The sequence below is a fragment of the Pseudorca crassidens genome, chromosome 9 (genome assembly GCF_039906515.1).
Source record: "Pseudorca crassidens isolate mPseCra1 chromosome 9, mPseCra1.hap1, whole genome shotgun sequence".
In the NCBI taxonomy this organism is placed as follows: Eukaryota; Metazoa; Chordata; class Mammalia; order Artiodactyla; family Delphinidae; genus Pseudorca; species Pseudorca crassidens.
In genome coordinates, this window is record NC_090304.1 from 98,524,508 (window position 1) to 98,545,480 (window position 20,973).

The following is a 20,973-nucleotide window of genomic DNA, read 5'->3' on the forward strand; positions in this document are numbered from 1 at the left end:
TGAATAATGGCAAAAGCAGCAAGGGCCAGAGAAGGGCCCTTTTTTTTTTCATCTGTCTGCTGCAGAGTTCATTTAAGGTGTTTTAGTCTAGATTCTTAAAGCAACAATGTCCTAGATTTTTTGCCTCTGTTTTTTCAGCACATCGGTTAACATTTATAAAATAGAAAATGAACAGTAACTGAATGTAGCAAAAGGCCTTTAGGTGAAGTGAGGGGAAAACATACTGTTAATTGTGTTCTCTGAACTTTTAACAGTCTTCTTTCAGGGAAGCCCTCAAAGTGGAGAACTAGATTGCTCATATAGTATATTTTGGGGAGAAATGATGAAAACATCCCAAACCACGGCAACGGCCCACGCACTCTCCCATACAAAAAACCTTCCTGGTAGCTTCTCTTGCTCCTGTTAACTACACCCAAGGCCCTTTCTCTTCCTCCTTTGGAATAAAGGGCTCATTCTGTTAAGGGGATTGGAGCCAGGGAAGGAATCCTTGCCTTACGGATCTGTGAGTGGCAGCGTGAGGTGGTCGCGGTAAAGGGGGCCGCAGGGTGGGTGCCATGAGCACGGGTGTGTCTGTGCACGTGCAGGGCTGCAAATGCAGAAGGGCAGCTGGGGAAATGCAAGAACAACGAGATCCAGATGACCGGGGAGGGGGGAGGCCGGGCGATAGGGAGTGGGCGTGGGGGAGGGAGGGGGCCGGAGGGGAAGGCCGCTGGCCAGGCAGACTTGTTCTCCCCAAATGTGCGAGGGTTTCTAATGAAAATGTCCACACTTCTAGGCGTTTTTCAAGACCCAGATGCTGATTTGCCGCTTCCGGCTTCCCCACCCCACCCAGTCTAGCGCAGACTGCGAGCCGAGCCGCAGACACAAAGAGCCGCAGCCCTGCGCGCACTGCGGCGAGAGGGAGCCGGGCGGTGGTTCGCACCTGCCTGCGTCCCAGTGCACCGGCCAGCCCGCCCCCGACTCCCTCAGTCCTGGGCACCGAGGCCCCTGCCCACCCCTCACCCCCCACCCCCCGACATCCTGGTGTCCCTGTAAGCATCTGTGGAGTGCCTGTGGCGCGAGCTGGGAAGGGACCCAGGGTCCCCAGGCCGTCTCGGGTGCCTTGCTGGAGAAGCAGAAAATAGATATATTCGGTGTCTGGCTCCGACGCGGAGTTTGCAACTCGCCTCTGCCATCGCCTTGGCAGCGGAGTGGCTAGAGGGGTTGGCAGACAGTCTGCCTTGGGACTTGTGAAAGCGCATGACTATATAAGGCCCGGGAAGGAAGGAGAAGGATGCCAATCTGAGGGATGGGATGGCGAGGGAGAGGAAGAAGTGCAGGGGACGCAGCTAGAGCTGTTCCCCCTTGTCCATCCCTCCCCCCCCCACCCCCCGCCTCAGGTTGCAGAGATAATAACTCCTGCAGAAGTTCTGCCCCCAGCTGTGGAATAATAACTGCATCATGGAGGTGGGGCAGGGAGGGGCGCTGCGCCGGTGTCTGCAGGAATAGATGCTCTTGCCCTGGAAGCTACTCGACAGCTGCCTCTTCTTCTGGCCTGAGAGCGAGCTGGCTCCAGGGTGGGCCAGGACGGAGACCCAGAGGTCCAAAGTCTCAGATATCTTGGTGAACACCACGTTCCGTGGTGCAGAGAATGGGTGGGGGAGGGGAGCAGTTTGGAGAAGTCGATGGCTAGATGGTCTGGGCCAAGGAAAAGGCGTAGGGGAAGGAGAACCGGAATGGGAGCCAGGAGTCCTGTATTAGTTCCCGCTCTGGCAGGAGAGCTAGAGCAGTGCTGTTTCTGTTCTTTCCCACTGCGGCTGTTGCAGAGATCAAATCAGAGGATTCTCGGAAGGTGCTTAGAACAGTGTCTAGAACGTACAGTAAGTACTCGATCGGGTGAGATGTTATCACAACCCTCCCACTGGCCTCCTGCGTGGGTCTGGAACCTTGAGTTAGAAGGGGTGCCGTCTGCAATTGTATCCTCTTTGAAATGCTCTCTTCCCTCCCTTGGCCCCTGTGGTATAACGTTTGCCCGTTCTCCCACCTCTTGGGCTCTCCTTCTATCACTGTTCTTTGTGGAACCTGCTTCCTCTGGCGGGGCCTTATCTACCGGTTCTCCTCTGGGCTCTGTCCTGGGCCCTACTCCCTGCACAACTGTGCTTTTGTGATCTCATCCTCCCAGAGGTTTTTTTTTTTAACATTCTTATTGGAGTATAATTGCTTTACAGGGTTGTGTTAGTTGCTGCTTTATAACAAAGTGAATCAGCTATACATATACATATATCCCCATATCTCCTCCCTCTTGCGTCTCCCTCCCTCCCACCCTCCCTATCCCACCCCTCTAGGTGGTCACAGAGCACCCAGCTGATCTCCCCGTGCTATGCGGCTGCTTCCCACTTGCTATCTATTTTACATTTAGTAGTGTATATATGTCCATGCCACTCTCTCACTTCGTCCCAGCTTACCCTTCCCCCTCCCTGTGTCCTCAAGTCCATTCTCTACATCTGCATCTTTATTCCTGTCCTGCCCCTAGGTTCTTCAGAACCTGTTTTTTTTTTTTTAGATTCCGTGTATACGTGTTACCCCCAGAGCTTTTGATCATTTGTTCTGTCCTGATGGTGGCTGTAGTAGAGCTCCAGCCCAGCTCTCCCAGACTTCAGGTGGTGCTAGTAATTGGGACTTCCCGTATCAGGGTCCTCCAGGCACTTTAGATTCCATACATCTCCCGTCTTCTCCACCCTCCTCTCAGTTTGCTTTTACACCTTTGTGTAGTTATCTCAGTGAAGAATGCTGCACCCATGGAGGTGTCCCAGGCGGAAACCTGGCTGGAATCCTGGATTCCACCTTCTCCCTCATCCCCCGTGTCCAACCTTCACCAACTACTACCCGTTTTACCTCCTATTTAGCAAATACATCCACTTTTCTGCCTCCCCATGGCCACTGGTCTAGTATAAGCAGCCAATCTTCTCACCTGGACGGTGGTATCAGCGCTGGACCACCACCAGAGGGTCTGACCTCATTGCTCCTGCCCAGGACTCCTCTGGGGGCTCTCATTGCTCTCAGGATGTACTCGGACACGGCTTCCCATCTTTCATGCTTCATCTTGTTGCACTCTCTGCCTTGTTCTTAGAGCTCCGAACTCGGATATTCCTTTAGCCTCTTCAGAATGCTTCCCGCCCCAACTCAGACTTCCTAATGCAAAGTGCACCCCTCCATTAGATAAATCCTACCCACTCATCATTACGCACCCAGTCGGATTCCTTTTTATATGATCCATCGCACGGAGCTGTTTGGTTTCCTTCACCTTAGAATTGTGCATTCCACTTGTTTGATTAATATCTGCCTCACCCATAAGACGATGATGCCATGAGAATAGAGACCTCACTTTTTTCCTTCACCATTATAGCCTTAAATACTTAGCACACAGTAGGTGCTTAAAGAACATTTGCTGAATAAACAAATAAGACATTCCCCCAACTATGTGTCACCAATCCATCTGGTAAACATGATTTCTTTATTGGCATTGTCCTTATGTAGGAGAGAATCTTTATTGCTAAGAGATGCATGCTGAAGCCTTTAGGGGTGAAGTGAAAAAATGTCTACAACTTACTTTCAAGTGTTCTATCCAAAGGAAAAAAAAAAGGACAATACATAAACTAGGTGTTATACTGGTACTCACTGTACTGGTTTTTTGTCAACTTTCCAGTGTATTTAAATTTTTTCACAATAAAAATTTGGAGAAAACAAAACAAAACATGACATCTTGCTCTATAAGAGTATAGATGCAGGCAAGGTTGAGGACGAAACCCAATACTTTAAATCCAATTTATATAATCTTATTACTTAAAATCAACATTATTGAGGTATAACTTACATATACATTACATACATTAAAATGAACTCATTTTAAGTGGACACTTTTATGAGTTTTGACATATGTATGGACCCATGTAAGCACCACCGCGATCAAGATCTAGAACATTTTCATTACCTAACATGTCTCTTTGCAGGCAATCTTCGCTGCTCTTGGACCCAGGCAACCACAACCCTGTTTTTTGTCACTATGGATAAGTACAGTGTTGCCTGTTCTAGGGTTTCATACAAGTGGAATCATCCAGTGTGTACTGTTTGTGTCTGGCTATTTTTACTCAGTGTTACATATTTGAGATTCGTTCGTGTGGCAGAGTCTATATTAGTAGTTTGGTAGTTTGTTCTTTTTATTGTTGAGGAGTATTCCATTATATGAATCTATCTCAATTTCTTCATTCATTCATCTGTTGATGGACATTTGGGTTATCTCATTACCGCATTTGGGTATTGTGGTTAAATCAGTCTCAGACATTTGTGTACAAGTCTTTGTACGAACATTATCTTGCCCTTCTCTTGGGTAAATGCCTAAGAGTGGAATTGTTAGGGTATAAGTTAAATATGTGCTAACTTTGAAACTGTCAGTTTTCCAAGAGTTGTCCAATTTTGTCCTTCCACCAGCGACGTATGAGAGTTCTAGTTGCTCTGCATACTTACCAACACCTGTTATTGTGTGTAGTGGTGTCTCATTGTGCAATGGATTTTTATTTTGATGATGACTAATAATTTTGAGCTTTCTTTCATAAGCTTACTGGCCATTTATATATCATCATTTGTGAAGTGGCTGTTCAAATCTTTTGTGTCCATTTTTATTTTAAAAAGGTTTTCCCTATCACTGATGTTGTAGAGCAGAACCCCAAAAGAAAAAAGACACATCGCCTCTTCCCTCTGCCATAGTTTCTGCTTTGCTTTGTCACATGTGGCTTGACCTGACTTCTGTCCATTTCTAAATTGGGTTGTTTGCATTCATCTTCTCATTATCAAATTGTAAGAGAGAGAGAGAGAGAAAGAGAAATCTATTCCTCCCTCCCTCCCTCCCTTCCTTCCTCCCAGTCTGTGGCTTTCCTTTTTATTTTCTTAACAGTGTCTTTCAAAGAACAGAACAGAAGTTTTAAATATTGATGGGTTTAATTTATCATTTTTTCTTTTATGGTTAATGCTTTATTTGCCCTAAGAAATTTTTGCTGCCCAAAGGTTGATAGGATTTTTCCCCCGTGTTTTCTCCTAGAAGTTTTGTAGTTGTAAATTTATGTTCAGTTTGATGATTGATTTTGAGTTACTTTTTGTGTGTGATGTAAAGTAAAAGTCAAGATTCATGGCTTCCCCCACAAATTCCAGTTATTCTAACACCATTTTTTTGAAAAGTCTGTTTCCTCCATTGAATTACCTTGGTAATTCAACTGTTTGAGTTAACTGACCAAAAGGTTGAACAACCAACTGACCAAATAATGTGTGGGTCTTTTTCTGGACCCTCTGTACTGTCCACTGATTTGTATAGCTACCCTCACACCAATCCCACACTGCATTGTTAGTGTAGCTTTATAGTGAATCTGAAATCAGATAGTATAAATCTTCCAATTTTGTTCTTTATCTAAAATTACACTACTGATATTAAAGACTCTTGGCATTTCCATATAAATTTTAGAATCTGCTTGTCGAATTCTATAAGAAGTGTAGATAATTATAAAATTTTCTCCTTTACTTTGTTACTAAGGTAAATTTCAGTGGTTGAATTTAAAATGTTAAACCAATATTGCATTCTTGGTATACACCTCATCTAGTAATGATGCACTGTTATTTTTATACATTGCTGAATTTAATTTGCTAATAGTTTAAGATTTTTGTGTCTATATTTTTGAAGGATATTGGTTTGAAATTTTCTTTTCTTGTAATTTCATTATTTGGTTTTGTATCATAATATTGCTATCCTGTGAAATGAGTTGGCATTTTTCTGTTTTCTGAAAAAGTTTTTGTGAGATGGATATTATTTCTTCCTTATAGGTTTGTTAGAACTCACCAGTGAAATCATCTGAGGTTGGAGTTTATTTGGAGGAATGTTTTAATTTACAAATTCAATATATTTAAATATATTTTGTATTTACTCATACATTTACTATTTCGGCGTTCTTCATTTCTTCATGTAGATCTGAGTTCCCATCTGGTGTCATTTTTCTTCAGCCTGAATTTCATTAACATTTTTTTTTTGTTTTTGGAGTGCAGATATGCTGGTGACACATTCTTTCAGCTTTTTTTTAAAATGTCTTTATTTTGCTTCTATTTTTGAGGAATATTCTCAATAAATATAGAATTTTGGGTTGACTGATTTTCTTTAAAGGTGTCATTCAATTCCCTTCTAGCTTGCATTATTTCTGGGGGGAAGTCTGCAGTCATTTTTACTTTACTTCTTTGGATATGTCTTTTTCCTCTGGATACTTTTACAGTTTTCTCTTTACCTATGATTTATAGCAGTTTCACTATGATGATTCTAATTTTTTTCTTTCTACTTGCTCTCTGTTGGGTGTTTTCAATCTGTGGGTTTATAATTTTTACTAAGTTGGATAAATTTTTGACTTATTCATTTAAATATTCTTTTATGCTTCCCTTTCTGGTGCTCCACTTACACACATATTAGACTGATTTATATTGTCTTAAGAGTTGAGCATTTCTTTTTCTCTTTCTGTTGCTTGCCTAAAAGCTCACTGTTTTCTTTTGTTTGTTTGTTTTTTTCCCTGCAGTGCTTAATCTGCTATCAAGTAAGTACATTTAGTAAATTTTAAATTTCAGATATAATATTTTTCAGCTCTGGAAGTTTCATTATACTTCTTTTTCATCTCTTTAATTTATTTCATTACTTTTATGTTTTCCTTTAAATCTTCAAACATATTTATATTAGCCATTTAAAAGTCTTCATCTGCTACCTTCATTGTTTCTATCTGTTCCGTTGTTGTTTTTCTTGTATTATTATTTTAAAATGTTCTACTGGTTATGGGTTACATATCATGCAACTTCTTCATGTTGGGTGTCCAATTGGTGTTGGAGATTGTGATTGTAACAGTTTAGATTGTGTTGTTTTCTTTTAAGGAGTGATGAATGTTCTTGTGGCAAGCTGTTAGGTTACTTGTGGAACAGCCTGATCCTTTTGGGACTTGTTTCAATAATTTAAAAAGTAGGTTTATTTATTTTAAAATAAATTTACCCATGGGATAGTTTTACCATATTTCTAAGGTGTGACCCTTCTCAGTCTCTATTGAATGCCCCAAGGATCAACAGATTCTCTCCATGGGGGGCTGGTTGGAACTTGACTGTCTCCCAGCCTCATGTGAGCTCTAGAAATGTTGAGTTTACGTCTCCTCAGTATTTGTTCTTTGCCTGGCCTCATAGCACTTCTTCTTGAGCATGTGAAGCTTAGTACTTAATGAAAGACTCAAGAGGATCACTATGCAAATTTCTGGATCTCTTTTCTTGTGTAGATTCCTTTTCTGTGGTACGCTATTCCACAAATTCCAGCTGCCTCAGCATACTCAAACACTGATCTCTACCTCCTCTATTCAGCAAGACTACTATGCTTTAGTTGGGCTGCTTCTCTCTGTACCATGGCCTTGGAAATGCTTTCAGACAGAATGCCTCACCTACCACAGGGCTCATCTAGTTTGCATCTCTTAGGGATCACAATCAAGCACTGCCTGTTTTCTAATGTCTGAAAATGATAGTTTCACTGCTTTTGTCCAGTTTCCTAGTTATTTACCATAGGAGGACAAACCTGCTATCATGGCCAGTGATATATTTTTAACCAGCTTACCTAACAGAATTCTCATTTTGTATATATTCTTCTAAAGAAATTACCAAAGAGTATAAAACATTACAAAAAATGAAGATACACTACCTTCATTAGGTATAATCACTCTAATAATCATTTTCAAATAGGAAATAAGATTGGTGGATTTGACTTAGTCATAATGAACACATACTAACCTAAAGGGATCACTTCTTTCTCTTCATAAGTCATTGTTTAATAATATTTTCTAGGATTCTGTCTATATCATGTTCACTATTAAGCTTTTTCCAGAATTTATTTTTCTTTTTAAGTATGAAGATATATGTCTATTTCTGGTCTTTTGACACAATAATATTTATAAATAGCATCTATTTACTTATAGAATGCTTACTTTGTGCCAGGCAGCATGCTAATTATTTTATGTATGTTTCTTTTTGACTCATCACAATACTATCAGTTAGTTTCTTCTATTATCTTCACTAGATAGACAAAGGAATTGAGAATAAAAGTTATAAAATAACACCTAAGGACACTCAACTAGAAAAAGGTGGAGCTGGAGTTTGAATCAAGGTAGTTTGCTTAGAAAATGCCAGTTTAACCACTGTAGGCTATCTATTCTTAACATCACCTTTCTCAATCTTCAAGATTTCTCAGAATTGGTATTAAAATCAAGCTTCTTAATTCCTCTTTGTTTCTAAATATCACTTGCGGTACCCAAGGAATGGCAGATATGAGCAATAATATAGGGACCTTCAGTGTGTATTGAGTATGTTCTACTGATTAATTCACTTCATCTCTTTCTACTCTTAGGGCATTGTGGGCAAGTGGAACAATATGTAAAACAAAATAGAGACACAAAACTGTGGGACTCGTTAATTCAAATGCAATATGGGGTTGTTTCATAGCAACTTCACAGGGATGTTGTGAGGGTAAAAACGGAAGAAACACATTTTAGATACATAAGGAACGAATCATGAGAATGTGCATTTAAAGTTCATAGATATATTGGGCAAAACAATGACTACAACACCTGCATGAATTTAATTAGTGCTTTTCTTGTGAAGAATGTAAAGTACTTAAATATACCATAGGATATCATTGTTAGTGGTTTTAGGAGGGGAAATCATTCACCAAACAAGACAAACAAGAAAACCATGAGAGCCAGATAAGAGCAATATGTTAGAGGTAGAGGAGACCCAGAGGAAGGACAGATCAGCCTAAGCCTTCTATTTAAAGAGTAGGAAGAATTTGCCTGACAGACGAGAATAATAAGAGCTGGAGAGAGGGCGTTCCAGGCTAATGGGACAATATGTTTAACAATACAGAGGCATGAAACAGGCCACATTTTCTTTGATTGTTATATATATATATTTTCATAGACCATTCAAATAAGGTTAAAATCTTAGTTTTCTCCCCCAAAGAATTTATAACATAAACAAATAGATCAAATAGATCAAGTGTAAGTATGGAAAGAGAATATTGCTAATATATGATAGAGGCCTGATGAGATAAATATCTGTTGAATGAATGAATCAATGATCAATAAATATCAGGGTGTGCTACACGCCAAATGACTAACGCCAACAGTGAGACCTATGGGAAGACAGAGCAGAGGATGTTCATTTTTGGGTGGCATGATTAGGAGAGTCCTTGAAGGAGAAGTGGGTCTTGATCCAGATTTTGAAGGGTGGGTAGAGTTTGGTAAATAGATGAGAGAAGGTATCACAGGAGGGTGAAGAACAGTATAAGCAGAAGCAAGCAGGAGAAAGGCATATTCTTAGGGAGGGATGCATGTAGAGAAGGGGGCGACCATGAGGTAGGAATCACCAGATGATGGTGGGGCATGAATGCCAAGTTGAGCTTGGACTTTGTCCTGTAGTTTGTGGGGGATCCTTAAAGGGTTATGGGCAAGGATAAAAGCAACCTTAGCATTCATGGATTAGGGTAAGTTATAAATGATTTGACACATCAAAAAAGATTTCTTACAATTTTTTTTAAAGACGCAACTTGTACTTTTATTTATTTTTTAAAATACTAAAAAATTTTATTTATTAATTTATTTATGGCTGTGCCGAGTCTCCATTGCTGTGTGCAGGCTCTCTCTATTTGTGGTGAGTGGGAGCTACTCTTTGTTGAGGTATGCGGGCTTCTCATTGTGGTGACTTCTCGTTGTGGCACGTGGTCCCCAGAGCGTGCAGGCTTCAGTAGTTGCGGCACGTGGTCTCAGTAGTTGTGACTCACGGGCTCTAGAGTGCGAGCTCAGTAGTTGAGGCACACAGGCTTAGTTGCTCCACAGCATGTGGGATCTTCCTGGACCAGGGATTGAACCTGTGTCCCCTGCATTGATAGGCAGATTCTTTTTTTTTTTTTTAAAGTTCTACTTCACTTTTATTATCATCAAAAACAGATTAATCTTTACATCATCCTGACATGATTACAAAACAAGTTTATGTGACCATTGGTGATAAAGGCAAAATTCGAAACTTTTTCTGAATTTTATCTTATTTTATTTTTTTAATATAGCAGATTCTTACTAGTTATCTATTTTTTACATATTAGTGTATATATTGTCAATCCCAATCTCCCAATTCATCCCACCACCACCACCCCCGCTTTTTCACTCCCTGGTGTCCATACTCTACATCTGTGTCTCTATTTCTGCTTTGCAAACCAGATCATCCGTACCATTTTTCTAGGTTCCACGTATATGCGTTAATACACGATATTTGTTTTTCACTTTCTGACTTACTTCACTCTGTATGACAGTCTCTGGGTCCATCGACATCTCTACAAATGACCCAATTTCGTTCCTTTTTATGCCTGAGTAATATTCCATTGTGTATACGTACCACATCTTCTTTATCCATTCGTCTGTCAATGGGCATTTAGGTTGCTTCCATGACCTGGCTATTGTAAATAGTGCTGCAATGAACATTGGGGTTCATATGTCTTTTTGAATTATGGTTTTTTCAGGGTATATGGCCAGTAGTGGGATTGCTGGGTCATATGGTAATTCTATTTGTAGTTTTTTAAGGACCCTCCATACTGTTCTCCATAGTGGATGTATCAATTTACATTCCCACCAACAGTGCAAGAGGGTTCCCTTTTCTCCACACCCTCTCCAGCATTTGTTGTTTGTGGATTTTCTGATTGATGCCCATTCTACCTGGTGTGAGGTGATACCTCATTGTAGTTTTTTGGGTTTTTTTTGTTTTTTTGTGGTACGCGGGCCTCTCACTGTTGTGGCCTCTCCCTTCGCGGCGCACAGGCTCCGGACGCACAGGCTCAGTGGCCATGGCTCACGGGCCCAGCCCTTCTGCGGCATGTGAGATCTTCCTGGACCGGGGCACGAACCTGTGTCCCCTGCATTGGCAGGCGGACTCTCAACCACTGCGCCACCAGGGAAGCCCCTTCATTGTAGTTTTGATTTGCATTTCTCTAATAATTAGTGATGTTGAGCAGCTTTTCATGTGCCTCTTGGCCATTTGTATGTCTTCTTTTGAGAAATGTCTATTTAGGTCTTCTGCCTATTTTTTGATTAGGTTGTTAGTTTTTTAATACTGAGCTGCATGTGCTGTTTATATATTTTGGAGATTAATCCTTTGTCCATTGATTCATTTGCAAATATTTTCTCCCATTCTGAGGGTTGTCTTTTCATCACGTTTATAGTTTCCTTTGCTGTGGAAAAGCTTTTAAGTTTCATTAGGTCCCATTTGTTTATTTTTATTTCCATTACTCTAGGAGGTGGATCAAAAAAGATCTTGCTGTGATTTATGTCATAGAGTGTTCTTCCTATATTTTCCTCTAAGAGTTTTAGAGTGTCCAGTCTTACATTTGGGTCTTTAACACATTTTGAGTTTAAGTTTGGTGTTAGGGAGTGTTTTAATTTCATTCTTTTTTTTTTAATACACGTATTTATTATTTTATTTTTGGCTGTGTTGTGTCTTTGTTGCTGCACGCAGGCTTTCTCTAGTTGCAGCCAGGGGGGGCTACTCTTCATTGCAGTGTGTGGGCTTCTCATCGCAGTGGCTTCTCTTGTTGCGGAGCACAGGTTCTAGGTACATGGGCTTCAGTAGTTGTGGCTGGCGGGCTCTAGAGTGCAGGCTCAGTAGTTGTGGCGTACAGTCTTAGTTGCTCTGCAGCACGTGAGATCTTCCCGGACCAGGGCTTGAGCCCATGTCCCCTGCATTGGCAGGCAGATTCTTAACCACTGTGTCACCAGGGAAGGCCTAATTTCATTCTTTTACATGTAACTGTCCAGTTTTCCCAGCACCACTTATCGAAGAGACTGTCTTTTCTCCATTGTATATCCTTGTCTCCTTTGTCATAGTCCCGCTGACCATAGGTGCATGGGTTTAGCTCTGGGCTTTCTATCTTGTTACATTAACCTATATTTCTGTTTTTGTGTCAATACCATATTGTCCTGATTACTGTAGCTTTGTAGTATAGTCTGAAGTCAGGGAGTCTGATTCCTCTAGCTCCGTTTTTTTCCCTCAAGACTGCTTTGGCCATTCGGGGTCTTTTGTGTCTACATACAAATTTTAAGATTTTTTTGTTCTAGTTCTATCAAAAATGCCATTGGTAATTTGATAGGGATTGCAGTGAATGTGTAGATTGCTTTGGGTAGTAGAGTCATTTTCACAATATAGATTCTTCCAATCCAAGAACATGGTATATCTCTCCATCTGTTTGTGTCATCTTTGATTTCTTTCATCAGTGTCTTATAGTTTTCCAAGTACACGTCTTTTACCTCCTTAGGTAGGTTTATTCCTAGGTATTTTATTCTTTTCGTTGCAATGGTAAATGGGAGTGTTTCCTTAATTTCTCTTTCAGATTTTTCATCATTAGTGTATAGGAATGCAAGAGATTTCTTTGTATTAATTTTGTATCCTGCAACTTTACCCAAATTCACTTAAGAACTCTAGTAGTTTTCTGGTGGCATGTTTAGGATTATCTATGTATAGCATCATGTCATCTGCAAACAGTGACAGTTTTACTTCTTTTCCAGTTTGTATTCTTTTTATTTCTCTTTCTTCTCTGATTGCTGTGGCTAGGACTTCCAAAACTATGTTGAATAATAATGGTGAGAGTGGATATCCTTGTCTTGTTCCTGATCTTAGAGGAAATGCTTTCAGTTTTTCACCATTGAGAATGATGTTTGCTGTGGGTTTCTCATATATGACCTTTATTATGTTGAGGTAGGTTCCCTCTATGCCCACTTTCTGGAGAGTTTTTATCATAAATTGGTGTTGAATTTTGTCAAAAGCTTTTTCTGCATCTGTTGAGATGATCATATGGTTTTTATTCTTTAGTTTGTTAATGTGGTGTATCACACTGATTGATTTGTGGATATTGAAGAATCCTTGTATCCCTGGGATAAATCCCACTTGATCATGGTGTATGATCCTTTTAATGTGTTGTTGGATTCTGTTTGCTAGTATTTGGTTGAGGATTTCTGCATCCATTTTTTTTCAGTGGTATTGGTGGTAATTTTCTTTTGTTGTAGTATCTTGGTCTGGTTTTGGTATCAGGGTGATGGTGGCCTTGTAGAATGAGTGTGGGAGTGTTCCTTCCTCTGCAATTTTTTGCAAGAGTTTGAAAAGGATGGGTGGTAGCTCTTCTCTAAATGTTTGATAGAATTCACCTGAGAAGTCATCTGGTCCTGGACTTTTGTTTCTGGGGGGATTTTTAATCACAGTTTCAATTTCATTACTTGTGATTGGTCTGTTCATATTTTCTATTTCTTCCTGGTTCGGTCTTGGAAGGTTATACCTTTCTAAGAATTTGTCCATTTCTTCCAGGTTGTCCACTTTATTGGCATAGAGTTGCTTGTGGTAGTCTCTTATGATGCTTTGTATTTCTGCCGTGTCGATTGTAACTTCTCCTTTTTCATTTCTAATTTTATTGATTTGAGTCCTCTCTCTCTTTTTCTTGATGAGTCTGGCTAAAGGTTTATCAATTTTCTTTATCTTCTCAAAGAACCAGCTTTTAGTTTTATTGATCTTTGCTATTGTTTTCTTTGTTTCTATTTCATTTATTTCTGCTCTGATCTTGATGATTTCTTTCCTTCTACTAACTTTGGGTATTGTTCTTCTTTCTTTCTTTCCTTTAGGTGTAAGTTTAGATTGTTTATTTGGGATTTTTCTTGCTTGTTGAGGAAAGATTGTATTGCTATAAACTTCCCTCTCAGAACTGCTTTTGCTGTGCCCCATAGGTTTTGGGTCATCGTGTTTTCATTGTCATTTGTCTCTAGGCATTTTTTGATTTCCTCTTTGATTTCTTCAGTGATCTCTTGGTTATTTGGTAATGTACTGTTTAGCCTCCATGTGTGTGTGTTTTTTACATTTTTTTCCCCTCTAATTTATTTCTCATCTCATAGCATTGTGGTTGGAAAAGATGCTTGACATGATTTCAATTTCCTTAAATTTACTGAGGCTTGATTTGTGACCCAAGGTGTAATCTATCCTGGAGAATGTTCCATGTGCACTTGAGAAGAAAGTATAATCTGCTCCTTTTGGGTGGAATGTCCTATAAATATCAGTTAAATCTATGTGGTCTATTGTGTCATTTAAAGCTTGTGTTTCCTTAGTAATTTTCTGTGTGGATTATCTGTCCATTGCTGTAAATGAGGTGTTAAATTCCCCCACTATTATTGTGTTACTGTCAGTTTCCTCTTTTATAGCTGTTAGCATTTGCCTTATGTATAGAAGTGCTGTTATGTTGGGTGCATATATATTTATAATTGCTATTTCTTCTTGGATTGATCCCTTGATCACTATCCTATCCTTCCTATAGTGTCCTTCCTTGTCTCTTGTGACGTTCTTTATTTTAAAGTCTATTTTATCTGCTATGAGTATTGCTACTACAGCTTTCTTTTGATTTCCATTTGCATGGAATATCTTTTTCCATCCCCTCACTTTCAGTCTGCATGTGTCTCTAGGTCTGAAGTGGGTCTCTTGTAGACAGCATATGCATGGGTCTTGTTTTTGTATTCATTCAGTGAGCCTGTGTCTTTTGGTTGGAGCATTTAATCCATTCAAATTTAAGGTAATTATTGATATGTATGTTCCTATTACCATTTTCTTAATTGTTTTGGGTTTGTTTTTGTACATCCTTTTCTTCTCATGTGTTTCCCCCTTAGAGAAGTTCCTTTAGCATTTGTTGTAGAGCTGGTTTTGTGGTGCTGAATTCTCTTAGCTTTTGCTTGTCTGTAAAGCTTTTGATATCTCCGTGGAATCTGAATGAGATCCTTGCCAGGTAGAGTAATCTTGGTTGTAGGTTCTTCCCTTTCATCACTTTAAATATATCATGCCACTCCATTTTGGCTTGTAGAGTTTCTGCTGAGAAATCAGCTGTTAACCTTATGGGAGTTCCCTTATATGTTGTTTGTCATTTTTCCCTTGTTGTTTTAATAATTTTTCTTTGCCTTTAATTTTTGTCAATTTGATTACTTTGTGTCCTGGTGTGTTTCTTCTTGGGTTTATCCTGCCTGGGACTCTCTGTGCTTTCTGGACTTTGGTGGCTATTTCATTTCCCATGTTAGGGAAGTTTTTGAGTATAATCTCTTCAAATATTTTCTTGGGTCCTTTCTCTCTCTTCTCCTTCTGGGATCCCTATAATGTGAATGTTGTTGCATTTAATGTTTTCCCAGAGGTCTCTTAGGCTGTCTTCATTTCTTTTCATTCTTTTTTCTTTATTCAGTTCCATGGCAGTGAATTTCACCATTCTGTTTTCCAGGTCACTTCTCTGTTTTTCTGCCTCAGTTATTCTGCTATTGATTCCTTCTAGTGTATTTTTCATTTCTGTTATTGTATTGTTCATCTCTGTTTGTTTGTTCTTTAATTCTTCTAGGTGTTTTGTTCTTTAATTCTTCTAGGTCTTTGTTAAACATTCCTTGCATCTTCTCGATCTTTGCCGCTATTCTTTTTCTGAGGTCCTGGATCATCTTCACTATCATTATTCTGAATTCTTTTTTCTGGAAGGTTGCGTATCTCCACTTCATTTAATTGTTTTTCTGGGGTTTTATCTTGTTTCTTCATCTCTTACATAGCCCTCTGCCTTTTCATTTTGTCTATCTTTCTGTGAATGTGGTTTTTGTTCCACAGGCTGCGAGATTGTAGTTCTTCTTGCTTCTGCTGTTGCCCTCTGGTGGATGAGGCTGTCTAAGAGGCTTGTGGAAGCTGCCTGCTGGGATGGATGGCTGGTGGGTAGAGCAAGGTGTTGCTCTGGTGAGTAGAGCTCAGTAAAACTTTAATCCACTTGGCTGCTGATGGGTGGGGCTGAGTTCCCTCCCTGCTGGTTGTTTAGCCTGAGGCCATGAAGCACTGGAGTCTACAGGCTCTTTGGTGGGGCTAATGGCAGACTCCAGGAGACCTCATGCCAAGGAGTACTTCCCAGAACTTCTGCTGCCAGTATCCTTGTCCCCATGGTGAGCCACAGGCACCCCCCTGCCTCAACAGAAGATCCTCCAACAGTAGCAGGTACATCTGGTTCAGTCTCCTATGGAGTACTACTCCTTTCCCCTGGGTCATGATGCACACACTACCTGTGTGTGCCCTCCAAGAGTGGAGTCTCTGTTTCCCCCAGGCCTGTTGAAGTCCTGCAGTCAAATAACACTAGCCTTCATAATCTGATTCTCTGGGAATTCCTTCTCCCGTTGCCTGACCCCCAGGTTGGGAAGCCTGACGTGGGGCTCAGAATCTTCACTCCAGTGGGTGGGCTTCTGTGGTATAAGTGTTCTCCAGTTTGTGAGCCACCTACCCAGTACTTATGGGATTTGATGTTATTGTGATTGTACACCTCCTGCCGTCTCATTGTGGCTTCTCCTTTGTCTTTGGATGTTGGGTATCTTTTTTGGTGAGTTCCAGTGTCTTCCTGTTGATGACTGTTCAGCAGTTAGTTGTGATTCCAGTGCTCTCACAAGAGGGAGTGAGCACACGTCCTTCTACTCTGCCATCTTGAACCCCAGAAACAATTTCTCGACAGGCAGATTCTTAACCACTGTGCCACCAGGGAAGTCCCTACAATTCTTAATTAATTACTAATTAGTTAGTTAGTTAGTTAATAGGTGTGAGGATACAGCAGTGAACAAAAACAAAGCCTCTGCTCTCATGGAGCTTATATTCTAGTAGGAGAAGACTGACTGACAATAAACACATGCATATATAACATGTCAAATGGTGGTGGGTGTATGATGGAGAATAAAGCTCAGTAAGGCATAAAAGAGTGATGGTGAGATGGTGTTATTTGTATAAAGTAATCAAGGGGGACTACTCTGACAAGTTGGCATTTGAGAAGAGAAATCAGGGAGGAGACAGGCCATACAACTTTCTGGGGACCATACAGGGAGTGAGAACTGCAAATAGGATGGATCTGAGGTAGGAGTGGGTATGGAAAATTTGTAGAACAGCAAGGAGATCATATATGTGGCAAGGAAGTTGTAGAGTGGGCAAGGGAATAGTCATGGCAATGAGATCAGAGAGGTGGGGCAGGGACTTTTCTGGAGATCAGGTGGGAGCTAGTAAGTTATGGAAAGGACCGTCAGTTTTGCTCTGAGATGGGAAGCCATTGGAACGTTTGAATGGAAAAGTGTTATGAGCTGGCTTATTTTGACAGTATCACTCTGCCCACTGTGTAGAGGATAAACTTTAGTGGGAGAAGCAGGGGATCTTATTGGAAGTTACTACACTAATGTGCAGACAGGAAGACAGGATAGTGGCTTAGATTACGGTGATAATGGAAGAAGTGGTGCAAATTACCTTCTGAATTACCTTTTTTGAAGGTAGACCTGATGATTTGCATTTGAAGTATAAGAGATAGAGAGATGTCACGGTTGTCTCTAAGATTTTTGGCCTGAGAAAGTGAAATGGAGATATTTCAGGGAAAAGCAGGCTGGTGTATGTGTGTGTGTTGGAAGTTGTGGCTAAAATGGACGTATTAAATTTGAGACTTGTAAGAAGAAATATCAAGTAGGCAGTTGTACATATGGATCTGTGAAGTTTAGAGAAGCACTCTTGCCTGAAGATGTAGTTTTTGGAGTTTTCAGTGTCTGGATATCCTTTAAATCCATGAGACTGGGTGAGAACACCACTGGAGTGAGAAGAGAAAAAGGACCATACATTCCAAGGTTTAGAGGTTGAGAAGATGATAAAGAACCAGCAAAGGAGATTGAGTAAGAATAGGCAATAGCTGCGGAGAGATCCAAGGAAGAGGACCATGATAGAAGCCAGATGAAAAAAGTGTTTCAAGAAAGAGCAATGAACTACGTCAAATGCTGATCTTAAATTGATTAATATGAGAATCAGAAGTAGCTACTAGATTTGACAACCTGGAAGTCTCTGGTGACAAGAATATTTCCTTTGGCTGATAGTGACTGAAAAGCCTAACAGAAGTTGATCCTGGGAAAAATGAGAGAAGACTAGAGACAACAAGTATCATGATTATTCTGAGGATGTCTGTTAGGAAAGTAAGCAGAGGAATGGGGGTGATGTGGGTGTCAAGGGAATTTTTTAATGGGAAGGGGATTTGTTGGTAAGTTCGTAGGTTGATGGGATGAGAATAGTCCATTTGAGAAGGAAATATTAAGGAGAGAGAGGACAGGATTGATTAAGTGAGCATGAGAACTGAAGGGGTTGGCCTGGGAGACAGGAGCAGAGGCAGTTCACTATGGTAATAGGGATACTGGAGCCCCCCCTTATCTGTGGTTTTGCTTTTCATGGTTTTAGTTATCCCCAGTCAACCATGGTCTGGACATATTCAATGGAAAAATTCCAGAAATAAACAATGCATAAGTGTTAAGTTGCACACTGTTCTGAGTAGTATGATGGAATCTCATGTTATCCCACTCCATCCCGCCTGGGATCCCCCACCATTGACATGGTCTGCTCCTGACATCCAAACTCAGCATTGTCATGGCTGATGATCCAAGGAGATGGTCCTTCTTCTGATGTATCCTCAGGTCAGGAGCAGCCTAATGCTACTTCACAACACCTACATCATTCACCTCACTTCATCTCATCACATAGGCGATTCATCGTCTCACATCATCACAGAAAGGGTGAGTACAGTCCAGTAAGATATTCTGAGAGAGACTACATTCACATAACTTTTATTACAGTATATTGTTATACATTTTCTATTTTATTATTAGTTATTGTTGTTCATCTCTTACTGTGCCTAATTTGTAAATTAAATTTTATCATTGGTATGTATATATAGGAAAAAACATAGTATATATAGAATTTGGTAGAATTCATGGTTTCAGGCATCCACTGTGGGTCTTGGAATGTGTACCCTGCGGATAAGGGGGGAACTGCTGTCAAGGCAGTGATGTGAATACAGGTACAACTAGGTTATTAGATTTGGTGGTGAGCCTTGTAGAAGTTCTCTTCTGATCGCTGCTACCTCGGTGAAATAAGGAGCAAGGTCACCAGTGGATAGAGAAGAGGGGAGGAGATGTTGGAGATTTTGGAAGGAAGATGGTCAGTTTGTTTCTGCCTGAGTTGAATTTAATGAACTGATTGGTCTCACAGATGAAAATACCTAGCAGGCAGTTAGAGCAATGTGATTACAACTTGGGTGGTTACAGTCAAGGAAAAAGTTGGGTGTCATGTGAAAAGATGTGGAGATTGAAGCCCTGCTAGTGGATGAATTCTCTAATAGACAAATACAAGGTGGTAGGCCTCTCCACTGTCCAAAGCTGGGGTGTAGGGTAGGAACTGAGAATCAGTAAAGGAGACAAAGTCAGGGAAATCAGTGTGGTGTTCAGGCCCCTCTCCCTATGAGCCTTCTCTCTCCCTCTCTCTCAGCAAGTGTGAAGGTCATTCAAAATTATCATGAGACTGCCATATGCCCACCACTGTGCCATATACCCTTTCCTTGATTTCTCCCAAAAGTCCTGTTATTCTTGTTCTGGTTTTACAAATGAGAAATGGAGGCTCAGCAGACACAAATGAAAGGGGTGAACCAGGCTATGAGCCCGCGCTGTCCTCTTTCCATGACATCAAGTACGGAAAGTTCCATGAAGATAGAAAATGCTTCGTCAGGTCCTGAACGATGGCATGCTGAAAGACCGTCATTTCTGACTGAGTACTCCGTGCATTACCCAGCACAATGAATCTTTACAACAAAAAAAGACCTCCTATCTGGGCAGACTTGGCCTTGCGGGCACAGGCTTTGTGGGTAGATAGCATCTCTGTGTGGTTTCGAGAACGGTGAGCCTCTTTTCTGGCACGCACTGCCTCAAACCATGTTTTGTGGCCTGGTGGTAAGAGTACGAGCTAGACTGGAGCCCCACCTCACCTCCGCAGCCATAGGTACCAACTCCCACCATTACCATCATCCCCAATTTAAGAATGGGGAAATGAAGCTCAGAAAGGTTATGCAACCTGCCCAAGGTCACATATGCACCAAGCAGCTGAATCAGAACCTTGACTCAAGCCTCTGTCTAGCTTCAGAACACACACACTTAGCTCCAGGCAACATGGCCACGCTTAACCTTCTCTGGGTTACCATTAGAAAGAAGCTGCTGACTCTGTCTACCTGTCAAGGTGGACCTTTATTAAGCCCGTCCCTTGTGCCAGGAATTACTGATAGGGTGCTGTCAAGGCAGAGAGCTGAGCAAGCAAGCAGCGCTTCCGTACTCAGGAAGCTGGTGCACATATCCGAGTGGGCCTTGGGTAAGTAGCCAATTTACTTAGCGCAAGAGCAGAGACGTTTTGCTGGTGGTTTCTTGCTGTCTGGAGATACTTGCTTGAACAGCCTGTTGGAGCCATACAGCCAGTTCCCAATGCTTGCTGGAAAAGGGGATGGGAGTGCAGCTGGATATATATCCACATACGAGCGTCCAGAAGGCCTGCACCTGAGGCACAGAGGCTGTAACACTATTCTTGTGTACCAAGAGTTGATATAGTGCTATGGTTGTGTGTCGATGGAAGACATCCTAGAGATCCATCTGGACTCCTTTGTTGAGCAATATTGCTGCATGGGGAGGCCTCCCAGGGATGTGCAAGCAAGAGGGACAGGGACAAGGGTAAACTGAGGCAGGCTCTGGCCAAGGAAGGATGAGAAATTGGAGCTGAAAAACTGGCTGAAACCCTCTCTGCCCCTCGCTAGCAATTGAATTAACTGGCCTCGGTGTCCTGCTCTGTAAAATGGGGTAATCACTCTCACTCTGTCTCATCACAGAGTTGTAGGGGTTCACATAATATATGTGAAAGTGCTTTGCAAAGTGTAACGTATGAAAAAGATTACACATGATCCTAATCATCAGGCTATTAAAATCACTGGGAATATATTTTAATTTATAATCCAAGGGCATATTAGCTCAGGCTAACACTAAAAAAGAATGTCTC

General features: G+C 41.1%; 1 long non-coding RNA gene across 2 annotated transcripts in view; it reads left to right on the plus strand.

The window, feature by feature from the left end:
• Positions 1 to 382: 382 nt before the first annotated feature.
• Positions 383 to 20,973, plus strand: part of LOC137230976 (uncharacterized) — a 268,957-nt gene continuing 248,366 nt past the window's right edge. Inside the window, exon 1 of one of the 2 annotated variants that reach the window (XR_010946328.1) lies at positions 383 to 502. This is a non-coding gene — a long non-coding RNA (uncharacterized lncRNA). Of the gene's footprint in view, positions 503 to 1,436; positions 1,860 to 20,973 lie in introns of those variants that run through there. The other variant, XR_010946327.1, reaches the window with a different exon arrangement.